This window comes from Rousettus aegyptiacus, unplaced genomic scaffold (assembly GCF_014176215.1).
Source record: "Rousettus aegyptiacus isolate mRouAeg1 unplaced genomic scaffold, mRouAeg1.p scaffold_m13_p_8, whole genome shotgun sequence".
Lineage (NCBI taxonomy): Eukaryota > Metazoa > Chordata > Mammalia > Chiroptera > Pteropodidae > Rousettus > Rousettus aegyptiacus.
The window spans coordinates 89,061,211-89,071,567 of NW_023416311.1; the positions used below are offsets into that span (position 1 = coordinate 89,061,211).

At 36.1% G+C, this 10,357-nt stretch overlaps 1 pseudogene; it reads right to left on the reverse strand.

Moving 5' to 3' along the window:
* Positions 1-5,410: 5,410 nt before the first annotated feature.
* On the reverse strand, positions 5,411-5,529 carry LOC118607602 (annotated as a pseudogene).
* Between the last annotated feature and the right edge of the window lie 4,828 nt (positions 5,530-10,357).

Here is a 10,357-nt window from a genome sequence, read left to right on the forward strand (position 1 = left end):
CCCTCTACTTCCCTACATCCCCTAACCTCCACCCCTTGTAAACCCTTTCTCTTGGCTGTCCTGTTCTACCATGGCATTTACCACACTGCTTGGCAATTGCCATCTGCCCAGTTAACGGCCAGCATCCTGATGGCAGGGACCAGTGTTATTCATCTTTGTGTCTCCATTGACTATCACCATACGTAGACAGGGCAGGCATGAACTACAAATATGTTGAAGAAATGGAAGAATGAATGAGAAACTCTTTTTTTCTTATCGATCTTAGGTCCTTGAAAAAGTCCATCTCTTGTGGACTTGATCCCTCCTTTTCTCTCTGGTAAAATTGGGAGACTGTTGCTTATTTATTTCCTAATCTTTATTCTTAGAATATAAGTGGTTCGTTAGAATGGAATAAAGCAGGAAAAAAGGGAGCATGTGTGTGTATGTACATGCATGTCTGTGCTCTGTTTTTCTTGTCTTATATTTCCTTCTGGGTGTTCATCATGTAATAAAACAAATGTGGGAGTTGCTGGACTTGGGCATTTCCACTAGATTATGTACCTCCTTGAAGAATGTCCAGTTCATAAAGAGTTTTATTTTATTCTCTGTAACAATAATTCTTGGTTTTGCTTGATTAACAATGCATAACCCACAAAACTACATTGTCATTCATTAATTTCTTGTGACTCAAAGGCATCTTGATATAGCACAAAAAAGTTAGACTTGAAATTAGCAATATAGATTCTAGTCTTAGCTCAAACTTTAATCAGTTGCATTCTCTTAGCCAAGTCTCTTAATCTGATTGTTCAGTGAAGGCTTTAATACAAATGATCTAAATATGCTTTGCAACTCTTAATGCTTTCAGCATGGTGAAGTTGAGAGGAATATGTTCTCAAGAGTGTGATCTGCTTTAGGCACATATTTATTTTCAAACTCAGGTTTGGATCATATGTCCTTTTGAGTGGTAAAGAGATTATTTGATGAAATAAAGGCAATTCAAGAGACTTCAAACTGTTGTGTTGTGGCAGCCTGACCTGTGTTTTTGGATCCTCTGGGAGTGAATGGAAAAGAGCATTTAAAGAGAAGGAGCCAGTCAGAAGAGTTATTTTGCATTTATCTCCCATGAAGAAGAAAGCTAGAGTTCTTGCCCAAGTCTGAATATTTAATTTTTCAGTGAATAGGAGCCAGACCCATCAACACATTCTCTCCTTTGAACATTTATGGTTTGTTCTATATCTTGTCCCTGTGGAACTTCCTGAGAGAAGAGATTGGATGTATAACTTCTGAAAAAGATAATGTGATCTCAGAAATATGCTGTTTGGCATCTGAAGAAAGTCCAGATTTAAAGTATCAGCACAGTCACTTGCTAACATCTTCCAAGCATCCAGCTGTTATCATTACAGTATGTTCATGTCTCGATCTTGGGAAGTATAGTTTACAGGAATGTCACAATGGCAGAATAGTTGGTAAGAATGTTCTTTCTGCATATTTGACTTTTTAAAGAAAAACAATTTTGGGAAAGTGATGGTGACGGTGAAGAAACATATTTTCTTGGTGATGAAGCCACAGCAAATTTCCAGAGGAAGAAAAGCTGTCATTTTCTTGACCTTCTGAGATTCTCCATGAAATTTAGTTCTCTGTCAGTTTGCTAATTTATAGGAATTATAACTGATTTGAAAAAATTGGAGTGACATCCCATACGTATTTTCTTTCATGGGAATTGTGTCGAAGGTGACCTTTACATAAACTACTTGGTGCAGAACATGATATCAGATATTAACTTAGTTTCTTTTCTAGTTTTCTGATAGGTTTTACCTTAAAAAAAAAAAAAGACAAAAACAAAAAACCCCTCAACTCGGCTGGACTGAAAGTGGCTGATTTGTGCCTTCTTTGAATAATATTTTCATTTAGTACTTACTGGAATATACAGAAAACCTTAAAATCCTTAAAGAGTCACATTGGTAGCACCAGAAAGGTGCTTTGGACTTTCTGGGTTCATAAAAAAACTTTATCAAATTAAAATATGCACATATCAGAAAAGTACACATAGCATCAGTATAAAAATCATTAAATTTTCAGATACTGAACACACCTCTGTAACCAGCACTTAAATCAAGAAACGAAACACTGTTAGCACCACATAAATCCCTCATGCTTTGTTTTAGTCACTAACTCCTCCTTTCTTTCCAACAGTATCCATATGTTGACCTCTAAGGGCACAGACTACTTTTTCTTTTGCCTGATTTTATACTTTTGGCTGTACTAAAGACATTATTCTCTATTTATTCTTCATATCTGCCTTCTTTCTTCCAACATTATGTTGGTGAGAGTCATCATATTATATATAGCTGCTGATCATTCTCATTTATGAATAATGAGTACATATACTTTATTTATTTATTTATCTAGCAAATTTGTTGTTGATGGAATTTGGTTGTTTCTGTTTTTCTGGATGTTATAAAGAGTTTGGCTATGAACATGCTAACTAGGACACTTCTTTGGTGAATGGATGTATGTATTTGAGTTGGAGGTACAATTAAGAGTGGAATTGCTAAGTCATAAGATATAGGTAAATTCAGCTTTAGTAGATAATGCAAGTTTTCTGAAGTCTTTGGGCCAATTTACTGTCTGTCTCATTTTTGGAATTTTAAGATTGGTATTCGTGAGGTGCAAAGAGAAAAAAGGTGTTGGACAAGAGGTGCTGATATTAAAACTAAACTGTGACAGAGTAGAAATTTAATGAATGAACTTCTGATTCCCATGGCTCTCTGATTTTTTCCTAACTCTTATTTAACAAAATCCTAAGTTCCTGTGCCTCTCTTGCTCAACTGAAGGTGACCCTTAGATGATGTTGCTCTGAGCTTCTGTTATAAAATATGAGGTGGTTTAAAATAATTTTTAAACTGTGAATACTAATGAAAAAAAATTTTTAAATGAATCTCTAAGGAAGATTATTCCTCCCTAGCTAGTGTCAAGATAATGTTGAGTGAAACTCACTTTTTCTTGGTGGTCTTCCTTCAATTAGCTACCAGCTCCCACTAAACTTAAGAAGACAAAGTGAAGTGGGGGAACATGGGAGCAGTCCTTATTTAAAGAAAAAAGAATATTTTTCAGTGGAGAAAGAACATAACACCTATGAAAACATTGATGTATCTGCCTGAAAATACCTCTAAGAAACTAGGATGAGATGTGAATAATTTCTCACGGCAAGAAAACTTCTTGTAAGAAAAGAAACCCATCCAATAGTTTTTGAATAGCTTTCTTAGAGCTACCTGAGCACTCCAAATTATTAAACTAAATAATTCTAAATTCTTAGGATATGAGCATTGTTATTATTAATGAGCAATTTAATGTTTGTTATAGCTTGCATATTAATTTTAGGTAAAATATTATGGAAGAGAGTAGTCTTATGTGCTATATGTGCATAAGTCCCTTTGGTGATCTACAACTATAATTTTTGATCATATATCTTATTTGACTTGAAGGATTATTTTATTATATCCAGGAGTTTTAGGATATATATCCAGGAGTTTTAGGATATATATCTTTAGGTTTATTTTCTCAACTATTACTGTTGGCATGTCTGCTATTTATTTTATACAAGTTTCTTTGTTCAGAATACGATAGTTAATTAAATATGGTTTCTTTGGGAAAATAAGTCATATAGATTCTGGGAATATATTATGAGTGAAAATAGTCTGATGTCTCTCTCTCTCTCTCTCCCCCCGTCCCCCCCCCCCGCCTCTCTCTCTCTCCCCCTTCCTCTCTCCTGTATGTTGTGTGATATGACTCAGTACACACACACACACATACCAAGCCTTATGTAAGTTTATCTTTGCAAAGCAATGAACTCCAGCATAGCTCAGAAGAACCCTGAGTGCTCTGCTCAGATGTTTGGATTTTGTGGAATATGTAATGGGGAGCCAGTTAAGGTTTTTCATAGATGAGTTAAATCAGAGTTACTTTAGGAAGATGATTCTGGGAAGAATTGGAAGCAGAAAAATTTAGAAGCCCCAAATGGCTCATATAATAAAACTCCTGAACGTTATAATTGTCTTTGCAAAAATTATGAACTCTTGTTACATTAAGCTCAAAACTAAGACTGTAATGCCATGCTACAAATACCGTCTCACATGAAATTCTAATGTAGACAAGCTGCAGATGTGTTAAACTTTTAAGAAAAATGAATGGGGAAAACACATTCTGTTGAGAAAAATCAATTCATTAGTGGTCCCAGCTTATGAAAATCTTAAAAGAAAATCACCAAGATTTGATTTAATAAGAAATATCAGGCTCCATTTCTTGGAACCTCAGTTTTCTATAGGAGTCAACTTTGAGAACTGTTTATTTTGCTTTTTCTCTTGACAGTGAAGCCTTAAATACAAAGGAGGCAAAAAGAATAAGAAAATAAGGAATAGTGAAGTGCTAAAATATTCTCTCTGTTAGTGCAAATCCCTTTTAATGAAACTAAAGCTTCCATTCTGATTTAAAATTGGTGGTGGATCTTGTATGTTTGGTAATCTTCCTTTTAACATGTCTTCCTTGAGACAGCCATTGCATGTTCATAAGCAAAAACAGAGAAAGCACTCTTCGAAATCAGTCATTTTATCTCTCAATACTCATGCTGGACTCCTACTGGTCAGAAGCATAGGAATATGTGAGTTAGGCTTTTGGAAAAACTAACCTCCTTCCTTAAGACAAAATGTTCTGTAAAGTGTATACTTTACAGTTCTGCATGACGTTATAAATAGGTCCTTAATTCTGCTTGTGCACCTCTATGCTAGTGAGTCAACCAGCGATATACAGCAGAGCTGGAAAATGCCAGTGGTTTATGGTTGATGACACAGGAGCATCAGCAACACTGAATGATGAGATATTTAAAGAATGATACAGCCTAGTTTTTGTTAAGCCGCTGTGCAGATAAATGACTTACTTGGATAAATCATTCTGCACTGACCTTAATGAGAATTGTGCACAAAACTAATTAAAAAAAAAAATCCCATCAGGAAGTTTTTGGCACAATCTTGTCCAGATTGCTTGAGCCCAAAGACAGCTTAGAGAGAAATGTAAAGTACACTGTCTGTGATATTTGTAAACTAGAAGAAAGTACCACGTAAGCTTTGTCTCAGCACCTGAAGTTTTAATATTGTGTGCCAGGTATATATTTGAAAAGGAAAGAGGCAGTGTGTTTTGATGAGTGAGAAAAAAGAGAGAAATTTTGGTCATGTAAGGCAAACCTTTGGCCTTGCTTCCCTCCAAATGTAACCATGTCATTGTTCAAAGTTATTATAAGAGAGCCTTTAATACACCTATTAAGCTTATTGCCTGACTTTTTATTTTATTTTTTTAGCTGAGGCAACCCTTGGTTGACCTCACAGATTGCAAGGACCTTGTCAACTTACAATCCCTTATTATTATTATTATTATTTTATGCCTACAGCACCTGGTCTTCCTAGGTGGTCTCCCATCCAAGCATTAACCAAGCCCGACCCTGCTTAGATTGCAAGATCAGATGGGATCAGACTTGTTCAGGGTAGCATGGCCATAGAATATCTCCTGACTTTTAAGGGGTCATGATCTTAAATTCTTTCACCTTATCATGTAAATGTTTGTAGGTATAGATAGGATGCTAGTTATAAAAATGCACTGAAAAATAAGAATACTATATGTAAGGGAGAGAGTAATATTTGAAATGTTAAGCCATCTCTTGAAACATTCAGTCATCAAAAATTGTTTTAATCCAATTAAAACAGTAGGTTGTAATTTCGAAAGGAAACTTTCATATGAGATATCAGGATAGAAGGGATCAAACTATATGAGTGATGATCCATTAGGACCAGTTCATTTTATTGTAAGACTTGCTCTGTTGCTCTGAACTAGATTTAAATGCAGTCCTAAACGGCATAAAGTGACAATGAAAGTAAGTGAAATAAATGGACTCCTGCTCACTTTCGGAAAAGTGGATTTAAAATCGTGTACACGCGGCGCTGTAATGGGGAGTCAGGGTGCTGCTCCATAACACGTAGCTCTGAGGAAACCACAGCCAAGACTCACATTGCTATCTTGGCCCATAGAGCTTTCATGAAAGAGATTGAGGAAAAGTAACTTCTGATATTTGTAAGATAGAGATGAGATTTGAGGCAAGGTTAAAGGGCTCCTTGTGGTATATATAGGTATAAACATGTACATATAACTGTATATATAATATATACATATAAATATATATATATACTATATATAACTACATATGTACGTGTGTATATATGTACACATGAAATAATATACTACATAGAGAAGAGTTATACATATGTATACATATATGTATATGTGTGTATATGCATATATAGTATAATATTTATATAGTATAATAAAGATAGCACAATGACAATAACCATATATTTTTAAGCAAAACCCCTGAGATGTTACCAGTGAGATTTTTAGTCTATCCAAATAAACCTTTATATTTTCCTTGAAAACAGAAGAATCTAAGGCAAACCTTTTAAGATATTTCTTTACTGTGAAATAGTGACAAGCAGTAGTGTCCTAGAAGAAAAAGCTTAGAGCATTCTCATCCTCATGCCTACGTTGTATTTTAGAATAATTTTTTGGAAGAATGTATCAAAGCATGTGAAACTGGTGGCTAATTATATTATCATTAGTATATAGTAACAGCATTATCATTCTTCATAAAACACTATGAAATAAGTATGTTAAGAAGATTTAATTACGTGGATGTGTGAAATAATAAAGGAAAATTGCAAGTTAATTGCTTTCCTTAGAGATGCTATTAGGGGTGGCAGTTGCCTAGCATTCCCATGAATCATCCTGAAGAAATGTTATTGGGCTGCTTTCTTTAGAGTTATTCTGAGGAAACTTGGAGGGAGAACTAGGACCTGCCTGTACAGATTTTGCGGAGTTCTTTATTCTTCGTAATGTGCCACTGCCTCTGAGAAGCCTTCCCTGACTTCACCTAGAAGACTTGGTTTTACCCCTTTTATAAGCCCTAAGCACTTTGCAGATACCCCTGTTTTGTTTCTTAGCACATGGTATTTTAACTATTATTCCTTGTGTTTGTTTTTCCTTCCAAACTGGGAGCTCTTTAGAGACGTGATTATGTTTTATTCTTTCCAGTCCCTAGCTCAGGGCCTGGCACAGAATAGTTTCTTGATGTAGGTTTGTGGAATGAGTTGGAAAGTCTCTTCTCATAGAACAAAAGGTGGGGCCTGGAAAAAGGGGTCTGAGACAAAGGTTCTCTCATTTTTTCCTTTTAGGAGCATCTGAAACAATTCCATTATCTTAAAAAGATTTGCCTAAAGCGTTTCAGCCTGTTGACAAACTCCTCTACTTCCTTATTTTCTTGAAATTAAAAAAAAAATTATTTCTTTCTCTTCATATTTCATCTAATTGGAAAAAAATATCACTTGAAGGGTATGACTAGAATAGCAGAACCATCTACGATTCAAGATTTAACATGGAAAAGATCAGTTATCTTTTGTGGCCAATTTATATTATCTTAAATATGCTGTAAGTATGTCCTTTGAATTTCCTCATTTACTCTAACACGTTATAGGTTTGGGTGGGTGTGACAGGGAGACAGGCAAGGGAAAGTGTTGTATAAAATAGTTGAACTGTGATGCCCCTTCTCAATGTGAAGTTCTAGGATCCTAAAAAAAAAATGTATAACTTTCTTTCAAAAATTTTTTTTCAAATTATTATTTTTTCTATGCATTGTAGATTTTGGCACCCATCTGTTCTCAAGCATACGTATCTAAATGGTGCACGCCTACTTAAAAAACCCGATTTACAGTCAAGAAGGGAAGCCGTATCCCACTTGTGCATAATGTTAGGATGACAAAATGAACTTTGTTAAGGAACTCAGGCCTTTAATCAAAAAAAGCAGGGAACTGGGGAAAAAATGTCAAAAAAATGGAACCACAGGTGGTTTATCACTAAAAATGGAAGAAAATAGACGTTTCATTCAGACAACATCTGTTAAGCTGGATCAGTTCCACCTTTGCAGATAATAAAAAAATGAAATGGCTGCTTAGAGAAAAATCTGTTGGTTTTGAGAAGAGTGGCAGGAGAAAAATGGTATGTAAATTACCAACCGGGGAAGTAAAGCAGATAGAGTGTTTATCAGGGGTGACACCAAGAGTATAACCCATGGCTGTAAGGAACCAGCATAATTGTACCGCAAGGAGGTAAGTGCCAATGGATTGCTTTGGGACTCACCCCTCTTCGCATATTTGTGCTCCCAGCTTTGCCTCTCTAAATTGCTGCCTAACTCATTAGCCCAGAGGCGTGTGTGTGTGTGTGTGTGTGTGTGTGTGTGTGTGTGTGTGTGTGTTTGGGGTGGAGGGGGCGGGTTGGGATCTGTGCTACACAGAGAGAAACTGAGGTAAAGACAAAGTTGGGGCATAACCGAAACACAGAAAAGGAGAAGAGGTATTTATTAAGAGTTTTCCCCACTATATGTTGATTATATCCCTGGTTGATGTAGTATGAAGAAGACAAAACAATGAGTGCCAAATGACTTAATGTTTAAATTCCTAAGCATTTGCTTAAATTTCAGAGTTTCTTTTGAATATCAGGCTTAATGTCAAAATTTTCTAATCATATCTGGCTTATAGATTTACATTAGGTTTTCATGTCATTTTCATCTTCAGTTTCTCCAAATATATGAAATGTCCATAATTTGTAGTTAACAAGTCTCTGGGGGGATATTATGACAATCTGGATAAAAAATTCTACACTGGAAAAAATTGGCACCGAAATGTGTCACACGAAGACCCTTCACTTGACTTTTCATTTCCATTTATTTTATTTAATGCCCCATATATTTAAGATGTTCCCAAGAAGAACTTAACCTGATTTATCAATATGATAATAAACGGTACCTTTTATTTTATTTGACGTGGTCCCATTCCAACCCTGTTGCACACTTTGTTTTTGGAATTGTTATAGAAACAGAAACTGAGACCCAAGTCTAAGCAACTTTCCTAAGGGCTCATTGCTGGCCCGCTTGGTGAACGCCGTGTCTTCTTTCTGCTGCTCAACATTGTTGAATATCAGTCGTAAGTCTCCTGAAGCCTCCGGCTTGGTGTCATGCAGTCTGGGACTTTGGCTAATTCAACTGGTGATGGGAACGGCCATCATGAACAGATACAGTATTGTTTCCACTTAAGCTGATTATGACTTTGATTTCATAGTTTATTTTCTTTCCCTTTAGTACATTCTGACTGCAAATTTGGAAAGCTCTTTCTCCATAGGCCAGATTGCCAGATTTATGCTCTAAAGCAGTTTTTGAATTAGTTTGCAATGTATGTGCACTTAGCAGGGGCCAGTGTTTAACGCAGACATTTGACCCCCTGCTTTCCATTTTTTCCTTCCTTCCTTCCTTCCTTCCTTCCTTCCTTCCTTCCTTCCTTCCTTCCTTCCTTCCTTCCTTCCTTTCTTTCTTTCTTTCTTTCTTTCTTTCTTTCTTTCTATTTAAACTCATTTATTTTTATTATGGTGACATTGATTAACGAAATTCAGTGAGTTTCAGGTGTATAACAGTAAGGCATATGTATATTGCATTGTATTTGCTTTCCATTTTAAAAGGAACATAATGTCACAAAGATGATTTGACTGTGGTGAGGGTGTGGAGATGTTGTTCCTAAAGGCTTTGACCTTGGAGTTGAGCAATGTTCTGACCTTTACTTCAGAGCTCTTCTAGTCTTCCCAGGACAGTCTTAGTGGGACATGGAGTAGAGGGCAGAAACTGTTTGGCCACTGAGTTGCTACAAGTGAGAGCTAAGTAGGGCTGGTGAGCAACTAGTAGAAGAAAACATTATCTGTGAAACTTTTAAGACCTAAGACTTAATAGTTTTTTGCAGTTTCCAACTGCAAAAATGAAGTTGCTCTCTGCCATTTGCCTATTTGCTTCCCCTTTTATCTTCGTCAAATCCCAGTGGAGGATAGTGGATAATGGCATTTATTTCTTGATATCAGAGGTGGTGCCTTTCTATCCAGGAGGGGACCTTCTGACTTGGAGATAAATCCATGGGGACACTTAAATACTAAAGCTAGTAACTGTCATTATATACTTGGCTTCAGAAGGGGCTTTACATGGGGCAGATTCTGTCTGTTGCTTACCTTCCTTGTCAACACAATTAGCCTCTGCGTATAAGTCACATTTGATATAAAGTAATTATGACAATCTTGTTGCTCCTTGCCAGTGATTTATCTGCATGGGCATGTGGTCTTGTTTTGGAAAATAATTGAATACACACCAAGGAGGACCTTGCAGAAAACTCTAAGGAGCCTGTATCCTTGATGACGTTTTCGAGCTGCTGATTCAATCTTGGTATGGCTCCTCTCTGGTCTCTTTATTATG